This window comes from Podarcis tiliguerta (genome assembly GCF_965153285.1).
Source record: "Podarcis tiliguerta genome assembly, chromosome: Z".
Taxonomy (NCBI): Eukaryota; Metazoa; Chordata; class Lepidosauria; order Squamata; family Lacertidae; genus Podarcis; species Podarcis tiliguerta.
In genome coordinates, this window is record NC_139553.1 from 43,670,924 (window position 1) to 43,686,369 (window position 15,446).

Below are 15,446 nucleotides of genomic sequence, written 5' to 3' on the forward strand. Positions count from 1 at the left end.
CTGCATGATGTAATTATGGGGATGCTCATCAGATTTTTAGATGACACCAGACTTGGGGGGGGGGTAGCTAATGCTACAGAAATCAGAATTGGGATTCAAGATGGCCATAAGGGTTTAGAGAACTGGGCTGAAAGTAACAAAATGCATTTCAATAGGGACGAATGTCAAGTTCTACACTTAGGCAGGAATGTCCAGTTCCACAAATATAAGATAGTGGACATGTGGCTTGCCAATGGTATGTGTGAAAAGAGTTTGGGATCTTAGTACAGTAGGCTACAAGCTTAACATGAGTCAACAGTGTGATGCAGCAACAAAAAAGCTAATGTTATTTTAGGTTGTATCAACAGAAGTATAGTATTCTGATAAAGGAAAGTTCTAATGCAATTCTATTCTGCCTTGGTCAGACCACACCTGGAATATTGTGTCCAAATCTAGGCACCAAAATTTATGAAGGATATTGACAAGCTGGAACATGTGCAGAGGAGGGCAACCAAGATGATTAAGGATCTCAAAAACAAACCTTATAAGGAATGGCTGAAGGAGTTGGGTATGTTAAGCCTGGAAAAGAGGAGACTGAGCAGAGATATGATAGCCATCTTCAAATATCTAAAGGGCTTTCACGTGGAGGATTGAACAAACTTGTCTTCTCCTGCTCCAGAGGCTAGGACCCGAACCAACAGCTTCAAGTTATAAGAAAGGAAATTCTGACTAAACATTAGGAAGCACTTTCTGATGGTAAGAGCTGTCCAGCAGTGGAACAAACTCCAGAAGGTGGTGGACTCTTCTTCCTTGGAGGTTTTAAATGAGAGTTTGGGTGGCCATCTGTCATGGATGCTTTTGTTGAGATTCCTGCATTGCAGGGGGTTGGACCATATGACCCTAAGCATCCCTTTAAACTCTACAACTCTAAGCTTCCATGATAAGTGCAGCATGTGTGTATGTTTGGTGGGCCCTTTAGAGTTCTTTTCATTCCTTCAAAAGAATGTACAAGGGCTTAAATGCACACAGTGCCAGCCATCCATTCAATGCCAACATAGATGTTGAATGCATCTTTTTTATCCCCAACCTTACTACATTTAATAAGGAGGTAATAAGGGGTCTTTTAAGCTTCCTTGTTACCAGATACCCTGATAACACAAGGCTCCCAATCAAAGTGAGGTTTGTAAAACTGCAAAAACAGAGTCATCTTGCACAGGCAGGCGGGACTTCCCATCACAAATGGTCCTCTGGATCCTAGCCATTATTATCATGATGAGCTATTCAAATGTGGAATTGATGGATTCTGGAATAGTCAAATATGACATCACTAGTTAACAAATTATAAATTGAGCAAATTATCAGGAGTCACCTGAGATTCATTGAGGGATCTCCAAGGGAATGAATTTGAAGTTGAGTGTTCATTAAAAATAATGAAGACTGAAATTTGGATTGCAAAGCTGAATGTGTTTTGGTCTATATATGTAACATACCAGCATGCTGGAAAGAGAAAGCAGCTCATAAATAGCATACGGTTTTTTTTAAACATCTCAGCACGTCCATCATCTTTTCAAAAAGTGGTCTTGATGCCATGGCAAAATCTTAATGGATCCAGAAATAATTGAATTCTTGCCTTAATACATATGGACTAATTTGAAAGCTCATTATTTATTTGGCAAGTATTTAGCATAACAAATTAATCTAAAATGACACATGAGAATAAAGGAGGTAAGTCAGAATGAATTCTGGAAAATGAGATTAAAGAGGGAAGAGTAAAATGCTCTGGATAATATTTTATATATACAGTGTAAAGAACTCTTGGCATTAGGTTTCTAGGGGCTATGCAGGAATGTATGGAAGACCACATATAGGGAAATACATCTAGTGCACCATATTCCCTTCTGGGCAACGTTTCACGGGCCACATGCCTAAGGTGGGCCTGACCAGAGGCAACGGTGGGAGGTGTGCATTTGTAGAGTATACATCTTTACCACTCTGGTTTCCTTCCTAACAAGCAAAAGATGTTATCAGAATTCAAGGACACATTCCAGCCAGTTGGGGTGCAAAGAAGGCCACTGAGGGTGCTGCCTGGGGAGAGTTTCAAGGGGCACATTTTCTCTCTGAGCCCGAGGTTTCCAAACCTCAAACCTTATGTTGTATTCCATTCCTTGGTTCTCACCCTCCATGTGGTCTGGGACTGGGGTGGGGGGAACAGGTGGTGGCTCCCTACTAGACACTCCCCCTTGAATGTTTTCACCTGGCTAGAAAGTTTCCTTGCTATATGTTTCTTGCCTGCCCAGCTGGAAGCCAAAGAGGGATGAGTGTGTAAATTAACATTTCCTACTCCAACCCAAAAACCTTGCCAACAAAGGTCCGTATAGTTAAAGCCATGGTTTTCCCAGTAGTGATGTATGGAAGTGAGAGCTGGACCATAAAGAAGGCTGATCACCGAAGAATTGATGCTTTTGAATTATGGTGCTGGAGGAGACTCCTGAGAGTCCCATGGACTGCAAACCTATCCATTCTGATGGAAATCAGCCCTGAATGCTCACTGGAAGGACAGATCGTGAAGCTGAGGCTCCAATACTTTGGCCACCTCATGAGAAGAGAAGACTCCCTGGAAAAGACCCTGATGTTGGGAAAGATGGAGGGCACAAGGAGAAGGGGACGACAGAGGACAAGATGGTTGGATAGTGTCTTCAAAGCTACAAACATGAGTCTGACCAAACTGTGGGAGGCAGTGGAAGACAGAAGTGCCTGGCGTTCTCTGGTCCATGGGGTTATGAAGAGTCGGACACGACTAAACGATTAAACAACAACAACAACAACAACAACAGGGTTCTTTGATCTAAGCACTAGCTCCCAAACTGAATAATACCAAAACTGACTAGTAACATAACAGAGATTCTACAGTTTTCAAATGTGCACATGTTTCTTCTTTCTTGTTTGTTTATAAGTAATTCTGCATTTGTCAGTTCCCTCATTGCTGGAGCCTACTGATAAACTGTCTGCACAAGAAAGCCATGCCTCTAGATTCCTAGATTTGTTATTTTTTAAGCAGACACATCCATCAAAGTTTCCAATTGTAAAAGCAAATGGACCCACTGACTAGCCAGCATGGTATGCTGAGGCCGGCCGTGATCCACATTATGCAGACTGAGAAGTTAATCATACTTGCTGGTTGTTTATAGCACAGAACATCTATATATCATCTGAAAAAGCCATACCTATATGGGCTGTTGCAATAATGATAGGAACAAATACCTATGCTTTTTACTGGACTCCTTTTCCAGGATTTCACATTGTATGCATTCTTCTACAGAATGCAACACTACCAGGGTTACATTTGCATTGCTAAGTCAAATGCTAGCAATGTATTTTTGCATAGATTGGTGGGTTATTTCATTTAGGGAAAATCACATTTCCATGTGACATTGTCAGAGTCTCACCTCTTCTCCTGCACAGTCATTAGGACAGCTCCCCCCTCCCCCACTTCTAATAGGTGTTGCACATATTCACTCACCCACCCTGCTGCCATCGTATTTCACATCTTACACCTGAAAGGTTTGCTTTTAGACTGTGCAAGGGAAAGGGAAATTAAGCCTGGGCTGAAAATTCTTTCTGTTAAGGGAGCAACCCAACCCAACCACCTGCCAGCCCAGCAAGCCTTTGCAGAGTCAAGGAGCAGCTCTCTTGCATACAGTGACCAGGGTGGAAGCTTTGTGTGTGTGTGTTGAGCAGGGGATGGGGTGCAGACAGATCACTGCACTAGCCTGTAAAACATTTGAAAATCCAATAGTGATCAAAATAAGGAAACAGAACAACATATAAACCACCATGCAGAATAAAAGCAACAAAAATCTGAGGCAAATTTAAAGACCTTGGCAAATTAAGAGAGATCTTCACCAGGCACTGAAATGACACCAATGCAGATGCCATGAAAGCTTGTTTAAGGAGAGAATTTCAAAGCTCAGTACCATCACTGAAAAGAACCTATCCCTTTTAGCCACCCAGTGCACCTCATTTGGTGGGGGCACTCAGAGAAGGGCCTCCAAAGCATATCTTGATTTAGCTACATGTTGGGAGGGGTTGCCCCTCAGTTATCCTGGTCTCAAACCATGAGGAGACTTAAATGACCAAAACCAGTACTGTTAATTAGCAGGAGTAAGCAATGTCATGCCAGTGGCTTCCAAACCTGCTTCCAGATTGCAGGGGATCCCAGACCACTCCAAAAAACTCTGCTGGATGGAACTGTGATGATGCAACGGTGTTGCTAAGGGAGAAAGTGTTTCTTTGACACCATCACCATCAGAAAGTTGGCTTGATAGTCAACTCTAAGTAGGGATGGACAAACCTGTCAGGTTCCGTTTCTCTCTTTTTTCAGTCTTCATTTCTGTTCACCACATTTCATTTTTAAAAACTCAAGCACATATTTCACTTAATGTCTAAGCATTTTTATAGACCCCCCCCATTATATTGTTTTGCAATCAATTTCCCCTAATATATTGTATTGTAGTAAGTCATTCTCTGCCAACCCTTGGCTCCCCCAGTGTTTTTGAACTATGTCCCACCAGCCCCAGCTAAAATGATCAATAGCCTATGGTGGTTAGAGTTGTTGTCCAAAGAACCTGGAGGGCACCAGGTTAGAAGAGGCTTTCCTACTTTGTGCAACATGTGCATGAGAGCACAATCCCACTCTCACATCAACACTCATTCAATGCAATGTCTGAATAGCTCCTGGAACCAATGTTAAGGTTGTCTGAGTTTGTCTGGCCATTGTTCCAAAACTTAATAATGCCAAGGCTGACTAGAGTTGGTCAGTGTCAATACTGACCTTTAACATCCTAAATGTCCTAAATGGCCTTGGCCCAGTATACTTGAAGGTGACTCTACCTCCATCGTTCAACCTGGACACTGAGGTCCAGCTCCAATGACCTTCTGGTGATTCCTTCACTGCAAGACATGAAGGGAACCACTAGAGGACCTTCTCAGCACTGGCACCATCCCTCTGGAGCGCCATCAGATGTCAATGAGATAAATAACTATACAACTTCTAGAAGACATCTGAAGGCAGCCCTGTATTGGAAGGTTTTGAATATGTGATGTTTTATTATGTTTTTATATGTGTTGGAAGCTGCTGGGGTAACCTAGCCAGATGGGCAGGGTATAAATAAATAGTAAAACTATTACTATTACTACTACTATAGCATCACACTACTATAGCTGGCTGGAACTGATGGAAGTAGTAGTTCAAAACATCTGGGGGACTCCAGGTTGGCAAAAGCATGCTTTTTGCTGTTTTGTGAAAACTGCATTGCAAAATTCAGAGAAGTGTGAATTTCAAAGAATTCTTTCATTTATGTGTGTGTTGGTTCAGGAAGTGTGAGTTAGGTAGATTCTCATCCAAATGCAAACTGAACAAATGCCTCACCCATCCCTAGCTCTTAACTGTTCTAGATTTGATTTCTGTTCACCCCCCCCCCCAATTTGCCTTTTATGTATCATCCTCCCAACCTGCTCCTACTATGGAGAACAACTTCCTCTGATCAGAATGAGCCACTATTTGTGGGAATGAAAAAGGCATGGGCTAAAATTTAATTTGCAAACATTGGCAGCCTTTTTTAAAATTAATTGGAAATTAAAAGGTCAGATAAGACCACAACCTTTTCAGTATATTGAAATCTATGTTGCTGACCCCCTGTGAAAGGTTTCTAGCTGGGAAAAATTATGAGAAAGATGCACATGCATATAGCACATTGGATACTTTTCTGGTCTCTTGATATGAAGATTCCATTTCATGCATGAGCAATAATTTGAACTGGGGACATCAGTGACATATGACTAAGATTTCCCCACCACACTTCTGATAACATTTATGTGAACTAAAACATATTACTTTTTAATGTCAGAAGAGTTAACATTTTGTCACCAGGAACATTATTATCTGCTTTGCTCTTTTCACATTTTTCTTCCCTTCCACAAAGATATAAATTAACTCTGAAAATAGTCTTTCTGCCTCACCTGTCAATGGACCTCCCTCCCCTTGCTGGTCCAAGGATGCCTTTCAGCTATTTTCTTTGCAAATAAAATTAGGTCTTTCATGAAACTTGGATCTGGAATTTGGAGATTTGTCTTTCTGAGGAATTTTGTATTTTCTGATGAACAGTTTATCTTTGCCATCTAGATGGGACCTATGCATGACTCCATTTGCTTTGTGTGTGATTGCTCTCCCTTTTGTCCTGAGCTGGTATCTGGGAGATGGATGTGATTTGACCTGGAGCTTGGCCACAGTCCACAAGCCACTTGCTTCAAAATAATTACATCAAAGGATCTGAAGCTAATTCCAGGTTGAACAGGCTGCACACTGCACCTTATACTCATCTTGGACCAAGAACCTTGTAATGTAAGAAAATGAGAAGGGATGGGGAAATCTGTCAGTTTAGGTTCCCCTCAGTCCTCACCCTCCCTCATCTCCTGTCTCAGTGACATCTACACTGGATTGGTCATGTCTATGGCAGGATCCCCAAGGATGTGTTCCATGAGGGACTGGCTTCAGGCACCAGGCCTGTTGGCAGACCAATCTTTATTACAAAGATGTCTGCACACATGACATGAAAGCTGGCAACATTAACCCCACTGTGTGGGAATTACTTGCAGACGACCACAGTGCGTGGAGACAAATAGGGGTACTTAGGGGTACTTCTAGATTCACTGCTGTCACTTGATGCTCAGGTGGCCTCGGTGATGGGAAGGTCCTTCCATTCTCAACGAGTTTTAGGATTCCTACTGTAAAGAGCACTTAACATGTCTTTTGCAGATATGTAGAACCCATCATGGCAAAGGTCAAAAAGGCAAGTTAGTAAGAAATTGGCAAAATTCAAACGTTTTCCTTAATTCATGGCACACTGCATGACAGAATATTTCTTACTGTTTGCTCCAAAGGAGAAAGACCTCTGCTATCAAAACAGCAATTGCATTTGACATGTCTTGAAAATCTCACAAAGAGAATGAGTCAGTAGCTACCAGTTGCTGGGTATCCTCAAATTGGTAATATAAAATCAATTTTTCCTTACTTTAGGATGAAGGTTCCTGGGAGGTTCTCTGCAGCAAAACATAAACGTTGGAAATTTAGGATAATATTCTAATTTAATCTCCTAGCATGACTCCTTTGTTCTCCTGTTCCTCGTCACACATGACTGACGTTCACTCTTTAGGAAAACACTTTCCACAAATGTCAGATGCCATTAATTGCATTTAGCACAAGCTGCTTCCATAGGATGCAAGAGCTGCCACTGTGCACATTTTTTAATCTATGGGATACATGTCATTTGAAACAAATTAGTACAAGAAATGACTAAATAATTGGTATTCAAGCATGTATGGCAGGGGTGGAGGTTTTCAGGCCTTGAGGCCATATGCATCTACCCAGGCCTCTTCTTCTGATTCTCAGAACTCTCCCCAGGCTGTTGTAACAGTCTCGTTGCACATCCTCCTTGAGCGTTTCTTTCTGGAATGTGCTTTTGAACTCTGATCATGCTTCTTGCTTGCCTGAATGGAAGACAGAGAGGGATGTGTGAGCATGTGTAGAAACCAGCCTACTTTGGAAAGGTAACAGTTACAATTGTTGTTCTGCCCATTTTTGCCTCTGGCCTCACCCACCACCAGCATGTGGTCCTCAGAAGCAAATGTAGCCCTCTGGGCTGAAAAGTGTTCCCCACCCCTGATGTACAAGCACTGGGTTATTTTCTTTTGTTTTTTTTCCCCAAGAGCTGGCACAGCTAGTATAGACTGGGAGCCTGAAAGGTTTCTTATTACGAAAATCTGCTTGGTAATGAATTTCCATTTTGCCTTTCCAAACTACACACCTTCAGGACTATTTGCCTGCAGTGGTGTGGGGGCTCCTTCTCCCTGGTGCCTTCCCACACCTCTCCAGTAATACTTGGAAGGGAGGAGTTATGCCGGTAGACACCTTCTTTACATGGATCATCATATCACAATGGGAAGGGATTCTTACATTGCTATGGGAAAGGTATAAATGGCCCTTTCTGAGACTTTACGATGGATGCTCTATACCACTTCTGGCTGCAGATGGAGGAAATAATATATTTAGGAATTTCACTTTTCATATACACTCACCTTTCTTTATACTGCAAACTACTATGTCAACAGGTCAGCCTCGTAGCCTCCCTGACATGCTGTAATCTCAGGTTTCTGCTGAGGCAACATCATAGGTCTAAAAAAGGTTTAATAGGCCGTATCAGCTATCTGCTTCCTAAGCTTTACTGCAGGGTGATTCATATGTGTCTATATGTCACCCACCCAGAAACCACAGGGGTGATAAAAACATGGGGGGGGGGAGTGCATTTCATCACTCAAATATTCTCAGCTGAATTTGTGACTCATGTCTTATAGGGGGGCGAAATCCCTACAATGATATCATATGCTTATTGTCATCCTATGTTACATCTGCCTTTACTACTGCCTGCCAATTAGCTACTGGGCAACATTCAAGGTGCTGGTGAACAAAGCATTGCACAGCTTAGGACCAGGATACCTGGAAGCTGTAATGATCTGACTGATCCCTGCCCTCTGCAGGAGAAGGTCTCTTGCATATGCTATCTTATCTATGCATGAGGTAGGAACGGGACCTTTAGTATGGTGACACCTTATGCTTTGAAATTCCCTCGCATAATATATGAGGCAGGGACCAACTCCATTGCCTTTTGAAGATGCTCCTTTTGCAACAAGGTGCTTAGCCTGGTCTGGAGCAGTATTGGATTTGTTTTAATATACCGTATTTTTCGCCCTAGAGGACGTACTTTCCCCCCTCCAAAAATGAAGGGGACATGTGTGTGCGTCCTATGGGGCGAATGCAGGCTTTCGCTGAAGCCTGGAGAGCGAGAGGCGTCGGTGCGCACTGACCCCTCTCGCTCTCCAGGCTTCAGGAAGCTATCCACAAGCCTTGGGAGCTTGGCGGGAGAGCCCGCTGGGTTCTCAAGGCTTGGGGTGGCAGGCTGCAGCCTGAAGCATGGGGTGCGCTGCGGAGCACGCCCCGTGCTTCGGGCAGATGTCCGCAAGCAAGCCTTGCACGCTGGGCGGGAGGTCCCGCCAGGCGCACAAGGCTTGCGGGCGGCAGCCTGCAGCCCAAAGCACGGGGCGCGCTGCGGAGCACGGCCCTTGCTTCGGGCAGATGTCCGCAAGCCTTGCATGCCCGGTGGGAGGTCCCACCGGGCACGCAAGGCTTGGGGCGGCAGCCTGCAGCCGGAAGCACAGAACGCGTTGCGGAGCACGCCCCGTACTTCGGGCAGATGTCTGCAAGCCTTGCGCACCCGGTGGGAGGTCCCACCGGGCACGCAAGGCTTGGGGCGGCAGCCTGTTCTGGGAGCTGGGGTCGGGGGGAGCTCGGGCTTCCCCCGCCCCAGCCCCACGGCTGCAGGGGGAGATATATATATATATTTTTTAATTTCCCTCCCCAAGAACTAGGTGCCTCCTATGGGCCAGTGCACCCTATAGGGCGAAAAATACGGTACATCTTTATGGTTAATTTGTTTCTTTTGATAGGGGCAGTTTCACAGGAAGTGATTTGAAAATGAAATAACTACTTTCCCGGTTGTGGGTTGATCTTATGTGTACCTCACCACCTGATGTTGTCCTCATCAAATGATAAAATGAATGCAATGTCAATACGCAGCCTGTGTTACACTTGGTGAAATTCTTTGAAAAAGAAATGGAACATGATTTTGAAAGTGAGATGGTTATATGTCTGACAACTTTATTTTTGTTTTGATCCTAATTTGTGGCTGGTATGCTCACTTAATTTCTAAACAGCACAGCACATTTATTCATTAACATTTGGAACACTTTTCTACTTGCATGGGTTGTGGGTAATGTAATTAATAAATTATTTAGCCAGAAATGGCACCTTAATAACTGTTTTTTTTTCTCCCTCAGAATGGCTGGATCACCAGCCGTGCAGTGATTATGATTGCATATGTTTATATCTTTCCAAGCAGAAACTAGGAAATAAATGTAAACTCTGCTACAGTATTATTTGCACAAACTACAAGCTGTATTTAAATGGAAGTGTGGCTGCCAAACATTCTAATGCCTTCCAAGCTATCTACACAGAAGATGAGTTTGCTTAGAAACAAATGTGTAAGCTAGAGATGTTTGCAGTGGCAGATCCAGGCCTTTCTTTTCAGTGGGGAGGGAGGGCATGGGGGAGGGAGGCTATCTGAATGGGCCAACTTTCTCCTTGATACTGTCACCTCTGCCCGTTCCCCTGATCTCTCTATCTGCTCCCCAGTCTGGAGAAAATTGCAAGACAACACGAGGGTGTTTAATATTGCTTGCATGTTTGTAGAGGATGGGTGGAGAAGCAACAACATTAACAAGGCTCAGGGTGGTTTCCTTAGTATATAACTCAGGCAGGAGTATCACCCAGATCTACCTGGAGGCACCGGGGATTGAACCTGGGACCCTACCATAACACGTGTTAGAAGATGTGGCCTGCTTTCTCCACTGCAACACCTAGCTCTGTATCTCCTACACTGTCTGGAAGCAGCTCACTGGGGTTTCACCTGCTCTTTCCAAATGGCAGCCTTTCAGTAGCTGGTAAAGAACATTAACCATAAGTAGCAGAGGGAAGGGGCGAGGACTCTGATATTATTAGCCACCATCAACTACCTCCATTTGTGCCCCTGTTGCACCATTCAGCTCCCTCAATTTATAGCAGAGCAAGGGGAAGTCTTCAACATGTCAATTTTGCATTGATTTAATGTAAGCCTATTATGCATTCTTGGATTTGGTTAGTTGTCATGAAAATACTAACAGAGAAGTGGGATATAAGCAATGGTAAAGAAAAACAGCAACTGCTGGATCTTCCCAACCTCCACTGCTGGTCATAGATGAATGTGTGGGATAGCCAGCCTAATATAATCAACATGCTCAAGGCTAATTTATGCATGAAGTGGTTAATGCCATGAAGTAAGGTCTCCTGCCAGGCAACCCCTCTTGCCCTGGTTCACCAGAGAAGCTCAACATGTGAGGTCTGAGCTGGTTGATCCAAGCTCAGACCACATGGCTTTCATATGCTATTTTTTGTTTTCTTATAACAACAATATAGGAACTTTCATCACTTTGAAACTAACCTAAGTACTGCTGTCTGTGTTTTCTGAGTGCTGTATGGAAAAGCACAAGAACCTTTGGAGAGTTTGTTAAGTAAACAATTTTAAACTTACCAAACATGTAGGGTTTGTTTGTTTTTTCTGTGCAAAGGGAAGCGGTGACCATTTTGGAACTCTTAGGGGCATATTTTAAAGGTCTAGCAGCCTATATTTCAAATGTTTCACTTTGCTGCATATTTTGTGATTTTAAATGTCTGCTGGGTTCTCTCACGCTTAGCATCCAGGGAATTCTCCTCTTTTATACCTATTTTTCCTTGCCACTAACAGACTGCATATAGATTTAATAGGAAGGCAAGAAGCTGTCTTATCAATGCTTTTGAATATTAGGTTTGTAAGACTGAAGTGGATTAAAGTGCTCAGTCACTCTGGTGGAACAAAGAAACCTTTTTTTAAAAAAAAAAGAAACAAACATTTTTTGGTTGGGAAAGTGAGGAGGAAATGCAGTGGAAAATGGAAACTAAACAAATGATTAATGGAAAACATATAAATATCACATGGGCTAATGAATGAATTCATGAATGGTCATTGTCACAAAACTACACTAGCTCCATAAAGAAAAGCTCAAGAAAGATTACACATAGTCTAACATCTGCATACATTTTATGAATTCAAATGGGGGGGGGGGGAATGTTCAACATACTGGTCGACTGGTGTATCCCTCAATAATGCTGATGCCATCTGATAGTGGTTCTCCAGATTGTCAAGAGAGAGAATCTTAGCAGGGTTGCCATACTTCAAAAAGTAAAAATCCAGAAAACTTTTTTGCCAAAGTTGTTGACCTTTCCTTTCCTTTTTCCTTTCCTTTCCTTTCTTTTCCTTTCCTTTTTGACCAAAGTTGTTGACCTTTTTCTTGTTGACGTTTCAGAGCTATTTTTAAGGGAAATTGGCAAAAATGACTCTGCCGACATGGGTTGCTATACTGGATTCTCCTGGACATTTTTCCAATTTTTGTCCAGACACTGGTTTCAATTGCAGTATTCTGGGTATGTCTGGGAAAATCTGAATACAGTGGTGCCTCGCAAGACGAAAAGAATCTGTTCCGTGAGTCTCTTCATCTAGCGGTTTTTTCGGCTTGCGAAGCAAGCCCATTAGAGGATTAGCGGATTAGCGCTATTAACGGTTTAGCGGCTATTAAAGGCTTAAGGGATTAGCGGATTAGCTGCTAAAAGGCTATTAGCAGCTTAGTGCCTTAGAAAAAGGGGGTAGGGAGCGGGGGAAAAACCCCAGGAATCGCAAGACATTTTCGTCTTGCGAAGCAAGCCCATAGCAAATTCGTCCTGCGAAGCACCTCCAAAACGGAAAACCCTTTCGTCTAGCGGGTTTTCCGTCTTGCGAGGCCCCACTGTATTTGGCAATCCTGTGTTACAGAGATGTTGGGAATTGAATCTGGAACCTTCTGCATACAAAGCAGAACCACTGAGCTATATGCCCCTTATCCAGAGTTTTAAAAGTTGCAAGCCTAGCAGAGTACAACTCAAGAGAGCACTCGTTGCCATTGCCTTTGAGCTCTGACAGAGTTATGGACAATAGGAAACATTTTAAGAAGCTGTAGTCTTCTTGGACGGCATGGTGGAAGGGAGAGAGAGAAGAAGAAAAAAGCTGACGAAGCTGACCTTAACTAAAAAGCTGTCTAGCAGCATACAATGAGGCAATGCTGTCTCTTTTTGAAAAGTTGGGCATCTTCTCTCTATATAAAATATGTTTTCTCCTTCCTACACTCATGCTTACCCTGCAAACCAGGAAGGCACAGAACAAAAATAACAGATGACAGTGGGGTGTTGTTTATTGGATCGATGGCATGATAAATGATCAAATGTTCCATGCAGGGAGCCAGACAATAAGCTGAAGCCAAGCTCACCTTGCAATCAATCCCCTGACAAGTCTCTTGGGCTGAGGAATTATAGCAAAATTGAAGGCACACTCTGGTCCCCTTTCCTCCTGCTAAGGCACCTGGTCAAGATCTAGCCATTTTTCAGTTCTTTCAAATAAATTCAAGGGAAGATGTGTGTGTGTGTGTGGGGGGGGTATTCTTTGGCACAGAGGTGGCCAGCTGATGGCGTCCAACAGACTGCCGTACTCCCTTCTCTGTCTCCCTGTCTCTGCCTCTCTGTTTCCTACCCCATTTTGCTAAACAACTTCACTTAGAACCTCTTAGCTCTTACCTTTTACAGTGACATAGTTGCTATTGATTATGAATTGTTTTGGCATCTTTTCATACAACTTTATCATATTCCACTGCTATTCTGGAATAAAGTACTCTTCTTTTTCTTCTGCCACAAAAGACATTTGTAAAAGATCCATACTGGAATTCTCAGTATTTCCATTCTTTGTAGAATGTGTTAAAAAGCATCATGCCACTTTCTCTTTGGAGAGGATGAGAGTTGGTGGACTTTGGTGCAAGAGGTTTCACACCACTTTGCTCTGACCAGTGTCAATTGTCGGTTTAGGCTAAGTGTTGTTCTGAGGAGAAAAGGGCAGATAGCTATGGGAGTTCCAGGATGAACCATAGCAGGCTGTAACACAGTGGTCATTCCTCTCATCTAACCTCCTACATTTGTGGATCAAGATTTACACATAACATAGGCTCAGATTAGCTGGGTCAGATTTCAAGTTGTAAATGAATATAGCCAAGATTGACTCTGAGTTTTGGCAGACCCTAGGCAACCTGTCTTTGGAGGGTCCTACCAACATCTTCAGCCTCTTTGCAACTCACCACCCTGAATATTGCTACGGAAGCCCTTTGTCTCATGTAAGCCAGGTTAACGCACCTAATGAATGGGCTGTCCTCCGTGTAATTCCCAGCTACAGGAAGTTAACACTGCCTGGGCTAGTGTTCTCTGGCACTTGGCCTTTTAATTTCTTTAACATCATCATCAACAACAACAACAATAATTTTGGCATGCATGAGTGGAGCAGAGGCAAAGGCACAGGAAAAGAAGGGAAATTGCAGTACATGTCCTTTTTTGTTGTTTGTTTCATGCAGATTCAACAGAACAGTATGGCAAATTAATGAAGCAATGCATGACCTACACAGAAGTAAAAGGGAAAGCAGGAAATTGAGCAACAAGAAAGTGATGTGAGCTCTGCAAATGCTTTTGGTGGAGGAGGGGCATGAGGAGGAGCACTTGTTTGCAGGAGCCAGATCCATGTGGCACTGAACATGCTTTGCATGCTTAACATCCCCAAGTATCTCCAGTGAAAAGGATCAGTTAGCAGATGGTGTGAAAGTCCTCTGCCTGTGACCTTGGAGAGATCCGATTGTGTGCAGATTGCAACTTACCTATCTGTCATGCTTTTCAAATGATACTCATCTGTTCTTTAAATGGAGGTTATCTTGCCCTTCTCTTTTCAGGGATGAAGATTTCTCCCATAAATTTGTTTTTACAGGCTGATGTCTTCTGGCCTGCAAGGCCAGGTTGGGACATCAACGAACCTATAAAAGGGCCAATAAAAATGTGTGAGCCTATGTTCTACTTCCACTGTCAGAGGCATTATGCTTCTGACTACAGAGCTAGGTGATCTTGCGCCCCTGACAGAACTGTCCAGATTGCACCCCCTAGCCGTGAACAGATTAGCTCTTCTTTCTGTCTCTCCTCCAACCCCCCACACCCATTCAATTCCTCACACACTTCACCTTGTAATGAATTCTTTTTTGTAATGAATTCTGACTGAAGCAGGACACCAAGATGGGGAAGGTTGACCTAGATGATGGTATACAGTGGTACCTCAGGTTAAGTACTTAATTCATTCCGGAGGTCCATTCTTAACCTGAAACTGTTCTTAACCTGAAGCAGCACTTTAGCTAATGGGGCCTCCTGATGCCGCCGCACTGCCGGAGCACGATTTCTGTTCTCATCCTGAAGCAAAGTTCTTAACCTGGAGCACTATTTCTGGGTTGGCGGAGTCTGTAACCTGAAGTGTATGTAACCCGAGGTACCACTGTATAGGCATTTCCTGACTTATGGTGGGTTATGTGTCATGAGACAAAGGTTCTTGAGAGCAGAAGAAGCAGTAAGGCCTACAAGGCATACAGAATCATTCAAGCCTAAGCCTGCTTTAACAGCAAACTGCTACGTCACTGTGACTCATCTTGGGTGACGACTCATTCTCCCTATAAAAGTAGCCAGCCTCTGTTTGTGTCTCAGCTGTTTGTGTGTGTGTTGTGTTGTTGCAGACAGAGTGGCTCCAGGACTAGTAAATCACTAACTAAGACTGTGCCTCTGTGAAGAGTCAGATAGCTGCTATGAGCGCTCTGTGTATGCTCTTTAACTGTGCTGTTTCTGA

At 43.3% G+C, this 15,446-nt stretch overlaps 1 long non-coding RNA gene across 2 annotated transcripts; it reads right to left on the minus strand.

The window, feature by feature from the left end:
• Window positions 1-6,677: 6,677 nt before the first annotated feature.
• On the minus strand, window positions 6,678-14,874 carry LOC310669061. 2 transcript variants are annotated; one of them, XR_014507001.1, is made up of 4 exons: window positions 14,797-14,874; window positions 14,443-14,595; window positions 7,991-8,058; window positions 6,678-7,524 (listed from the first exon to the last, which is right to left on the minus strand). It is a non-coding gene; the product is annotated as an uncharacterized lncRNA (long non-coding RNA). The 2 variants fall into 2 exon arrangements; XR_014507002.1 differs by lacking the exon at window positions 14,797-14,874 and having other exon boundaries at window positions 14,443-14,670.
• Window positions 14,875-15,446: the final 572 nt, after the last annotated feature.